Here is a 7,783-nt window from a genome sequence, read left to right on the forward strand (position 1 = left end):
TCCAAGGTCTAGAGGAAACAGGCGAAACGTTTTCCTTTTTGGACAGAGCTTGGGCACAGGAGCCAAGCCAGTAGACCGCGTGACGTCACTTTTCTTACCACCATCTCCTCGCCCTTCCTAAAGCCTGCGCTTGAGAAGACCTTGTATTCTCTAGACCTTGCCATAGAACTCTATGGTTGGAGCCGTTCAGTTACGACGAAAGTCATATCTATCAAATAGGTTTTTTATAGTGCATCATTATCGCTAGTCTAAAAATAAAAATTTTCGGTACGGGGAGGCAGTGATGTTTAGAGAGAACTCTTTTTCAATGAGCATGGAAAGCAAAATGCTCAGAGGATTTTCATGGTAAGGCCTTTCCATTTTCACTAACAGCTTTTCACAAATTCTTCCTAAGATTTCCACCAGACATTTTCCAGGTGACAAACCTGCTGGCTCTCTCTCTCTCTCTTCTCTCTCTCTCTCTCTCCTCTCTCTCTTCTCTCTATCTCTCTCTCTCTCTCTCTCTCCTCAGTATTTGGCGTGGTGAAACAAAGCTATTCGCAAATATTTCAATTCATTTAATCCTCGTACGTAAGATATAGCAAGTAATTCCCTTGAGCAAACAAATAAGACCCAAACTTGCAAGATTTGAAGTAAAATGAAAATAAGAGTAGTTGAAATTATTCAGATACAATTGTAATACGAAGGATAATACAAGAACAAATTGTTTGTAAAAAAAGTTATATTCAAAATGTTTGCACAGGATGAAATAAAGCACGGAATCAAATTTTACTGCCCGAGCTTAAGGTATCGCGAGCTTACCTTCAGTCGCGTCCCCCTGTCCCCCCCCGGGCCCCCTTTAACAAACAGCTAGTACCGTTTTGTGGTGTGCACCGTCCTTGGCCGAAAATGCTCACTCCGTTGTCCTTCCAGCTGATGTCAGTGAGCGATCTTTTCAGCGCGAATAAATTGTCCAAGTTTAGTAATTTCAGTTGCTAGTTTGTCTTGAGAAAGAACTTCGGCGCACCTCATTGTGTTAAATGATTTCTAGGTGTTTTGAGAAGCTCTTCGTTAAGCTGTTGAGATGTTGAGCTGTGGATTCCAGACTGATATACGGGGAGGCATGGTGGTTAGTGTTCCCTGGATATCTTCGCAAAGGTGAGGAAGTCCTTGCAGACTGCAAACGATAAATTAAGCTTTATGCTGTCTGTTTTAAGGCTATCATAGGGTGTCAAAGTTGAGTACTAAGTTGTCGGTTTTGAATGTTACTATTTACTTGAATGACTTGTGTTTAAATACTTTAATTTTCAAGCTATTAAGTGATTGCATATTTAATACATTAATTTTCAAGATACTAAATGATTACGAAGTTGTTGTTCAGTTAAGTTTTTTCTAATCTAGTGAGTTAATATTTTTACGGGTGTTGTTTAAACCAGTTACTGAATGCTTTTTGTGATTCCGGTAAAGGTTGGGATATTTTTACTTTTTAATTCATTGGATGTTTGGTAGACTATGTAAGTGCTCGGTGAAACTTTAGTGCCAAAAAAAAACTGTTGTATGAAATAAAATTATAATCCCATTTTAATGAACTTTGTACTCGGTCCTTGTGTAATAATTGGGATCCTGTTTAATTTCTTTTGAACGAAGTGTCGAACTTTAGTAACTCTTTAATTATAAATTTGATCAGTTATGAGTTTGGAGTTGATTTTATTTGTGATGTGATTAGTTGTCACTTTTGACGTAACATAAGTTTCATGAGCATACTGGTCGTTACTACGAAGGTAGTGAAAGTATATTAAACTTGAAATTAGTTTTAGAAAAATCCCTTAAATTGGTTTACTGGTCATTCTGCCGGTATTAAAATTGATATCGTTAGCGTGTATGAGTGATTATTTATAGCGTCTATGGAAAATTTTTAATCTTTCAGATGGTCGTGAAGCCAAGATAACTTTCGATTGAAGTCCGCAAAGTCTTGATGATCAGAAATGGTTCAGAAAGTTACCAGGACATAAGGTAAGACTTGTTTCACATGAACCGACCTAGCATGTGCTGCCGTGCTAACCTGAACCGACCCAGCATGTGCTGCCGTGCTGACCTGAACCGACCCCGCATGTGCTGCCGTGCTGACCTGAACCGACCCCGCATGTGCTGCCGCGCTGACCTGAACCGACCCCGCATGTGCTGCCTCCGCGCTGACCTGAACCGACCCCGCATGTGCTGCCGCGCTGACCTGAACCGACCCCGCATGTGCTGCCGCGCTGACCTGAACCGACCCCCCGCATGTGCTGCCGCGCTGACCTGAAACCGACCCCGCATGTGCTGCCGCGCTGACCTGAACCGACCCCGCATGTGCTGCCGCGCTGACCTGAACCGACCCCGCATGTGCTGCCGCGCTGACCTGAACCGACCCAGCATGTGCTGCCAGCGCTGACCTGAACCGACCCCGTCATGTGCTGCCGCGCTGACCTGAACCGACCCAGCATGTGCTGCCGCGCTGACCTGAACCGACCCAGCATGTGCTGCCGCGCTGACCTGAACCGACCCAGCATGTGCTGCCGCGCTGACCTGAACCGACCCAGCATGTGCTGCCGCGCTGACCTGAACCGCCACCCAGCATGTGCTGCCGCGCTGTATTCCCCTGAACCGACCCAGCATGTGCTGCCGTGCTGACCTGAACCGACCCAGCATGTGCTGCCGTGCTGACCTGAACCGACCCAGCATGTGCTGCCGTGCTGACCTGAATCGATGCTGACCTGAACCGACCCAGCATGTGCTGCCGTGCTTTACCTGAGCCGACCCAGCATGTGCTGCCATGTTGACCTGAACCGACCTGGCATGTGCTGCCGTGTTGACCTGAACCGACCCGGCATGTGCTGCCGTGTTGACCCTGAGCCGACCCAGCATGTGGCGCCGTGTTGACCGGAGCCGACCCCCCAGAATGTGCTGCCGTGTTTTGACCTGAGCCGACCCGGCAGTGCTGCCCGTGGTTAGTGACCTGAGGCACCCGGCCGTGTTGCCTGCCTGCCGTTTGACCTGAACCGACCCGGCATGTGCTGCCGTGCTTTACCTGAGCCGGCCCAGCATGTGCTGCCGTGCTGACCTGAACCGACCTAGGTTGTGCTGTCTTGCTGACCTGAATCGATGCTGACCTGAACCGACCCAGCATGTGCTGCCGTGCTTTACCTGAGCCGACCCAGCATGTGCTGCCGTGTTGACCTGAACCGACCCGGCATGTGCTGCCGTGTTGACCTGAACCGACCCGGCATGTGCTGCCGTGCTTTACCTGACCGACCCCCGGCATGTGCTGCCGTGCTGACCTGAACCGACCCGGCATGTGCTGCCGTGCTGACCTGAACCGACCCGGCATGTGCTGCCGTGCTGACCTGAACCGACCCGGCATGTGCTGCCGTGCTGACCTGAACCGACCCGGCATGTGCTGCCGTGCTGACCTGAACCGACCCGGCATGTGCTCCCGGCTGACCCTGAAACCGCGCTGCCCTGCTGCGTGACTGACCTGAACCAAGACCCGGCATGTGCTGCCGTGCTGACCCTGACCGAACCCGGCCATGTGCTGCCGTGCTGACCTGGAACCGACCCGGCTGTGCTGCCCGTGCTGACCCTGAACCGACCCGGCATGTGCTGCCGGCTGACCTGAACCGACCCCGGCATGTGCTGCCCTCTGTGACGCCCTGACCTGAACCGACCCGGCATGTGCTGCCGTGCTGACCTGAACCGCCCGGCATTTGTGGCTGCCGTGCTGACGAACTGTGCTCCGTGCTGACCTAAGTCTGCGCCTGAACCGACCCGGCATGTACTGCCGTGCTGGCCTGAACCGACTTCACTTTAAAACTATTTTTTTTTTACCTCCACCCCTACAGGGGCAGTGCCCCAGTAGGGGTGGAGGCCCTCCCATGCCTTGTTCCGAGGTCGTAAGACCTACGGGCAGGGTTTATGGGAGGTTTTTGATTCCTTCAGGTGTTAAGTGCACCATTCGCCTATTCCAGAAGTTGACACTTTTTATTTTTAAAATTGCCAAAGTAACGTAGCTACTCTCATTTAGTGCATAAAAACTTTCATTCTTAGCTAATCTATTTACCTTACCCTTTTCGAAAAGCTAATAGTTTCTTTGTGTTAATAACGTAACCTATAATAAAATATGTATTTTTACATTGAGCTTTAAATGACTAAATCTGCGTATTTATTTTGATATTTGATCAAAATCCCAATTCAGCATATACAATAGACTTAGAAAAGGTATGTTGTGTTGGAAAAGGGTGGTGTTGCGGGAAAATATATAATGTAAGAATTTCTAACGTCATTTTTGAGACTGGTTACATTTAAATTTGGTTTCTATTATAATTCAAATGCTTTAGCTTTTCTTATATTACCGCAACACTTCTTTAATTATAGTTTGTACACTATTTGGGAAGTTATAAATAACTCTTTATTAACGTAACTATTTTGAAAAGTTGCGATACGCTAATTATAGTTTGCACAATTTTTGGTTAGTAATAAATTACTCTTCTTGATAAATATGAATCACTCGTATTAACGTAACTGTTTTGAAAGTTTGCAATACGGTAATTATAATTTGTACACTTTTTGATCAATTATGAATTACTCTTCTTGATAAATACAATATTTTACCAAGCTTCTGATAACCTTGCCCACGATACTATAAAACCCCAGGTGAACTGGGTACTAAAGTCATGAACAAACAGTTAATGTAAATTAAACCTATTAACTGTCATTTTAAAAGCCGTTGGGCCTTGTTAGGTATTTGAATACTAACCATTTTTTTTCCGGCAATTCGGAATGAGTTGTACAAGCCGCTAGTTTCCATAGCTGCTACAAATGTAGGCAATTTTCGGGTACCCCCCTTCCCCCCCCCACCCCCCTGCCCCCCACCCCCCCCACTCTCTCTCTCTCTCTCTCTCTCTCTCTCTCTCTCTCTCTCTCTCTCTTTCTCCTTCCTTGGTACCTTTTTCAAAGTTTTAAGATAGTTTGCTCGTTTAGTGAAAAGTTAGATCCAAGTTCGTTGAAGTTCACTGCGCGATATCGGATATTAAGTTAAGGTGAGGTAAGAACCTGAATATATTGCCAGTGTTTTTCTTCTATTTTGTTATAACTTTCTCCTGTGGTTGACTATTACGAAATTTAGATGTCAGAAGTTCAGCGGTAACTTTTTGTAATTTTACTTCCTGACTTGATGCTTCTAGTGTTTGAATTTGTGGTTTTGACTTTGAAAATTTTATTTATAATTTTAGGTATTCAGAATAAGAAAATTTAGCATTAAAATTTTAATTTTATTTAAGTTAATATTTTGTCAGAAAGCTTAGTTAGAATACGTGAAAATTTAACATTAAAATTTTAATTTGATTTAAGCTATTTTCAAAAAGCTTAAGTAAAGAATTGCCCAGATGAAAATGATACAATGAACAGACTTAAAATATTTTACCGATACACTGGAAATTTGTGTTTAAGTTTTTTTTTTTTTTTTCAGCTGTCATAAAATCTTAAGGGCTTGTTAATCCTTTGCTGAACAATCCTGGCCTGCTTGCCTCGTTAACGTTTGCTTTGAAGAGACTTCTGCGAGGTCGTTCCTGTGGACTTTTCTATGTGGTTTTGGTCACCCAGCTTGATTTACTTTGGTTGCTATGGTCAAAAGTTTTAGAGCAGAGGTTCTTAACCTTTTGGCGACTCCAGACCCACAAAGAATTGCATATGATTCCATATCCCATTTGCTCAAGTCCATCCAAGTCTATTTGTTGACAAGAAAACTTAATGTACGTGGTTTAACTATATGAATGATGAAAGAATCCTGCTAGAGAAAGAACATTGTTGATTTTTACTTGTTTCATTCATGAAAGTTCAGAATAGGACCCAAGTCGCTTTAAAGTATGGAATGACACTTCTAATTCATAAATTATCACTGTACCCATGCAACATTGACAATTTTAGTTCAACTCGTACAAGTATCCAGATATAGTACCATACACCAGCATATGGTCCTTATTTAGAACTATTCAGAATTGAGTTTCATCATGGCCACGAAAAAATTGTACAATTAAGTGGCTGAACGGTTTTTGTATATTGTTTTTTATACTGAAAATGTGACCGTTAATTTAAAATTGACAGATTTACAGGAAATTAGTTTAACTTTGTTAAAGTGTTAGCTTATATTACTTTTAATCAGTGGTGTTTGGAGATTGGGTAGCAATATTGTTCAGTGTGTCCTGTATTGTCTAAATAAACTAATAAATTTATGTAAATAGATTCTCTTACCCTCCATTGGCATACTGTACCAAATGGTTCAGTAGTTATAAATAGAATTGAAAAGATTTTCTTAATTGGCAAAGTGTTTGGGAGACTTTACATTAAGTAGCAGGATCGATTGAGTGTCGCGTTTAAAACTTAACGACCAAAGTCTCGACTTACTTTTCTCTATTTAGTCTATGAATTTACTAAGTCTATCCAATTTCGAATTGACATACCTTGTCTCGAACAGTAAGGTATTATATTTACTAGTTCATTTAAGACTTGGTTTGAAATTAGGTTTACTATTTTTCTTTTAAAAACTACAGCCAGTCTACTAGTGTGGAACAAGCCCACGGTAGATGTTCCATGTGAAAGTTACTACGTACTCCCTTGTGGCGGTATTTTAATGCCGTCCTTTTAAGTATGAGGTTGGGGGGGGGGGGGGGGTGGAGGGGCGAAATGCTTCTCTTTCGATACACTGCAATTCGATAAGCCATTGCAATGGGTGTTAGAAGTTCGCACTCGACATGGTTCGGAAGTCACGTAAAGCCGTTGTTTTCCCATTGCTGCCGAGGCCCTACCATGAGTTCCATGCAATGTAAAAAACTCCATACAAACAAAGCCATTGCAATGCTCAAGAAAATTAGCATGGTTTACTCAATTCGAAGTATGAACCTAATGAAATAAAGTATAGACCTAATTCAATAAAACTGACATAAGGAAAACTGCTTATTTCTTGTCTCATATCCTTACGTTTCGTTTGCTATGAAATTTGTAACCACGGTTTGGTATCCACGATTACGCTATCGCCGCACAAGTTCGTCAGAATGAATTTTTTTTAATCCTTCTGAGGCAGTGATTACAAAAGTGCTTTATCAAGTTCGGGAAGTAAATTTCTAATTCATTTAGTTAGTGATGAGCAGCTTTCCATCTGAAACTGCTTATATTATCCACTTGATTGAATTGGTTTGTATTCAGACAGATGATTATACTCTGGTTTAAGTATTAAGTCTTAAGGTGGGTACACACGTGAGAGCCGAACCTTGTATGTGTAACTGAGTTACGCATATACGGTTACAAGGTGTCAAAATGTTGAGGACGAACCGTAAGTACGCAACATCATTTCAATTCACTGCGATCATCAGTGTGTCTGTCCGGGTTGTTTACCGACGATGGCCACCATGTAAGTAGCAGCTGCCCCGTATATTTATATTCATTATTTAACGAAGATGAAGCGAAATAAAAGAAGATGGTGGCAATCAAGGTTATATACTAGAAGGGTAGAATACAGTGGTCGGGAATTACTCGCTGACATGAGATCCCAAGAAAAGTTTCTGGCCACAGTAAAGACTGTTCTTCGTAATAACTAATAAATTGAAGGACCTATTCCTCACTCCAATCAGCCATGGTAGACATATACGTACTGACTGACCAAAACAAGGGACTCTACTATGGACGGCCATGTTCATAGTCGGTGTTAACAAGTTCAGCAACCTCTGTTGTTACGCGTGTAATACAGGTCCCGTCCACACATGGCGTAACGTTC

At 43.2% G+C, this 7,783-nt stretch overlaps 1 long non-coding RNA gene across 1 annotated transcript; it reads left to right on the forward strand.

Moving 5' to 3' along the window:
* Positions 1-940: 940 nt before the first annotated feature.
* LOC135225035 (uncharacterized) lies at positions 941-6,212 on the forward strand. Its single transcript, XR_010316886.1, has 3 exons — positions 941-1,137; positions 1,907-1,992; positions 5,483-6,212. It is a non-coding gene; the product is annotated as an uncharacterized LOC135225035 (long non-coding RNA).
* The last annotated feature ends 1,571 nt before the right edge of the window (positions 6,213-7,783 follow it).

This window comes from Macrobrachium nipponense, chromosome 12 (genome assembly GCF_015104395.2).
Source record: "Macrobrachium nipponense isolate FS-2020 chromosome 12, ASM1510439v2, whole genome shotgun sequence".
Lineage (NCBI taxonomy): Eukaryota > Metazoa > Arthropoda > Malacostraca > Decapoda > Palaemonidae > Macrobrachium > Macrobrachium nipponense.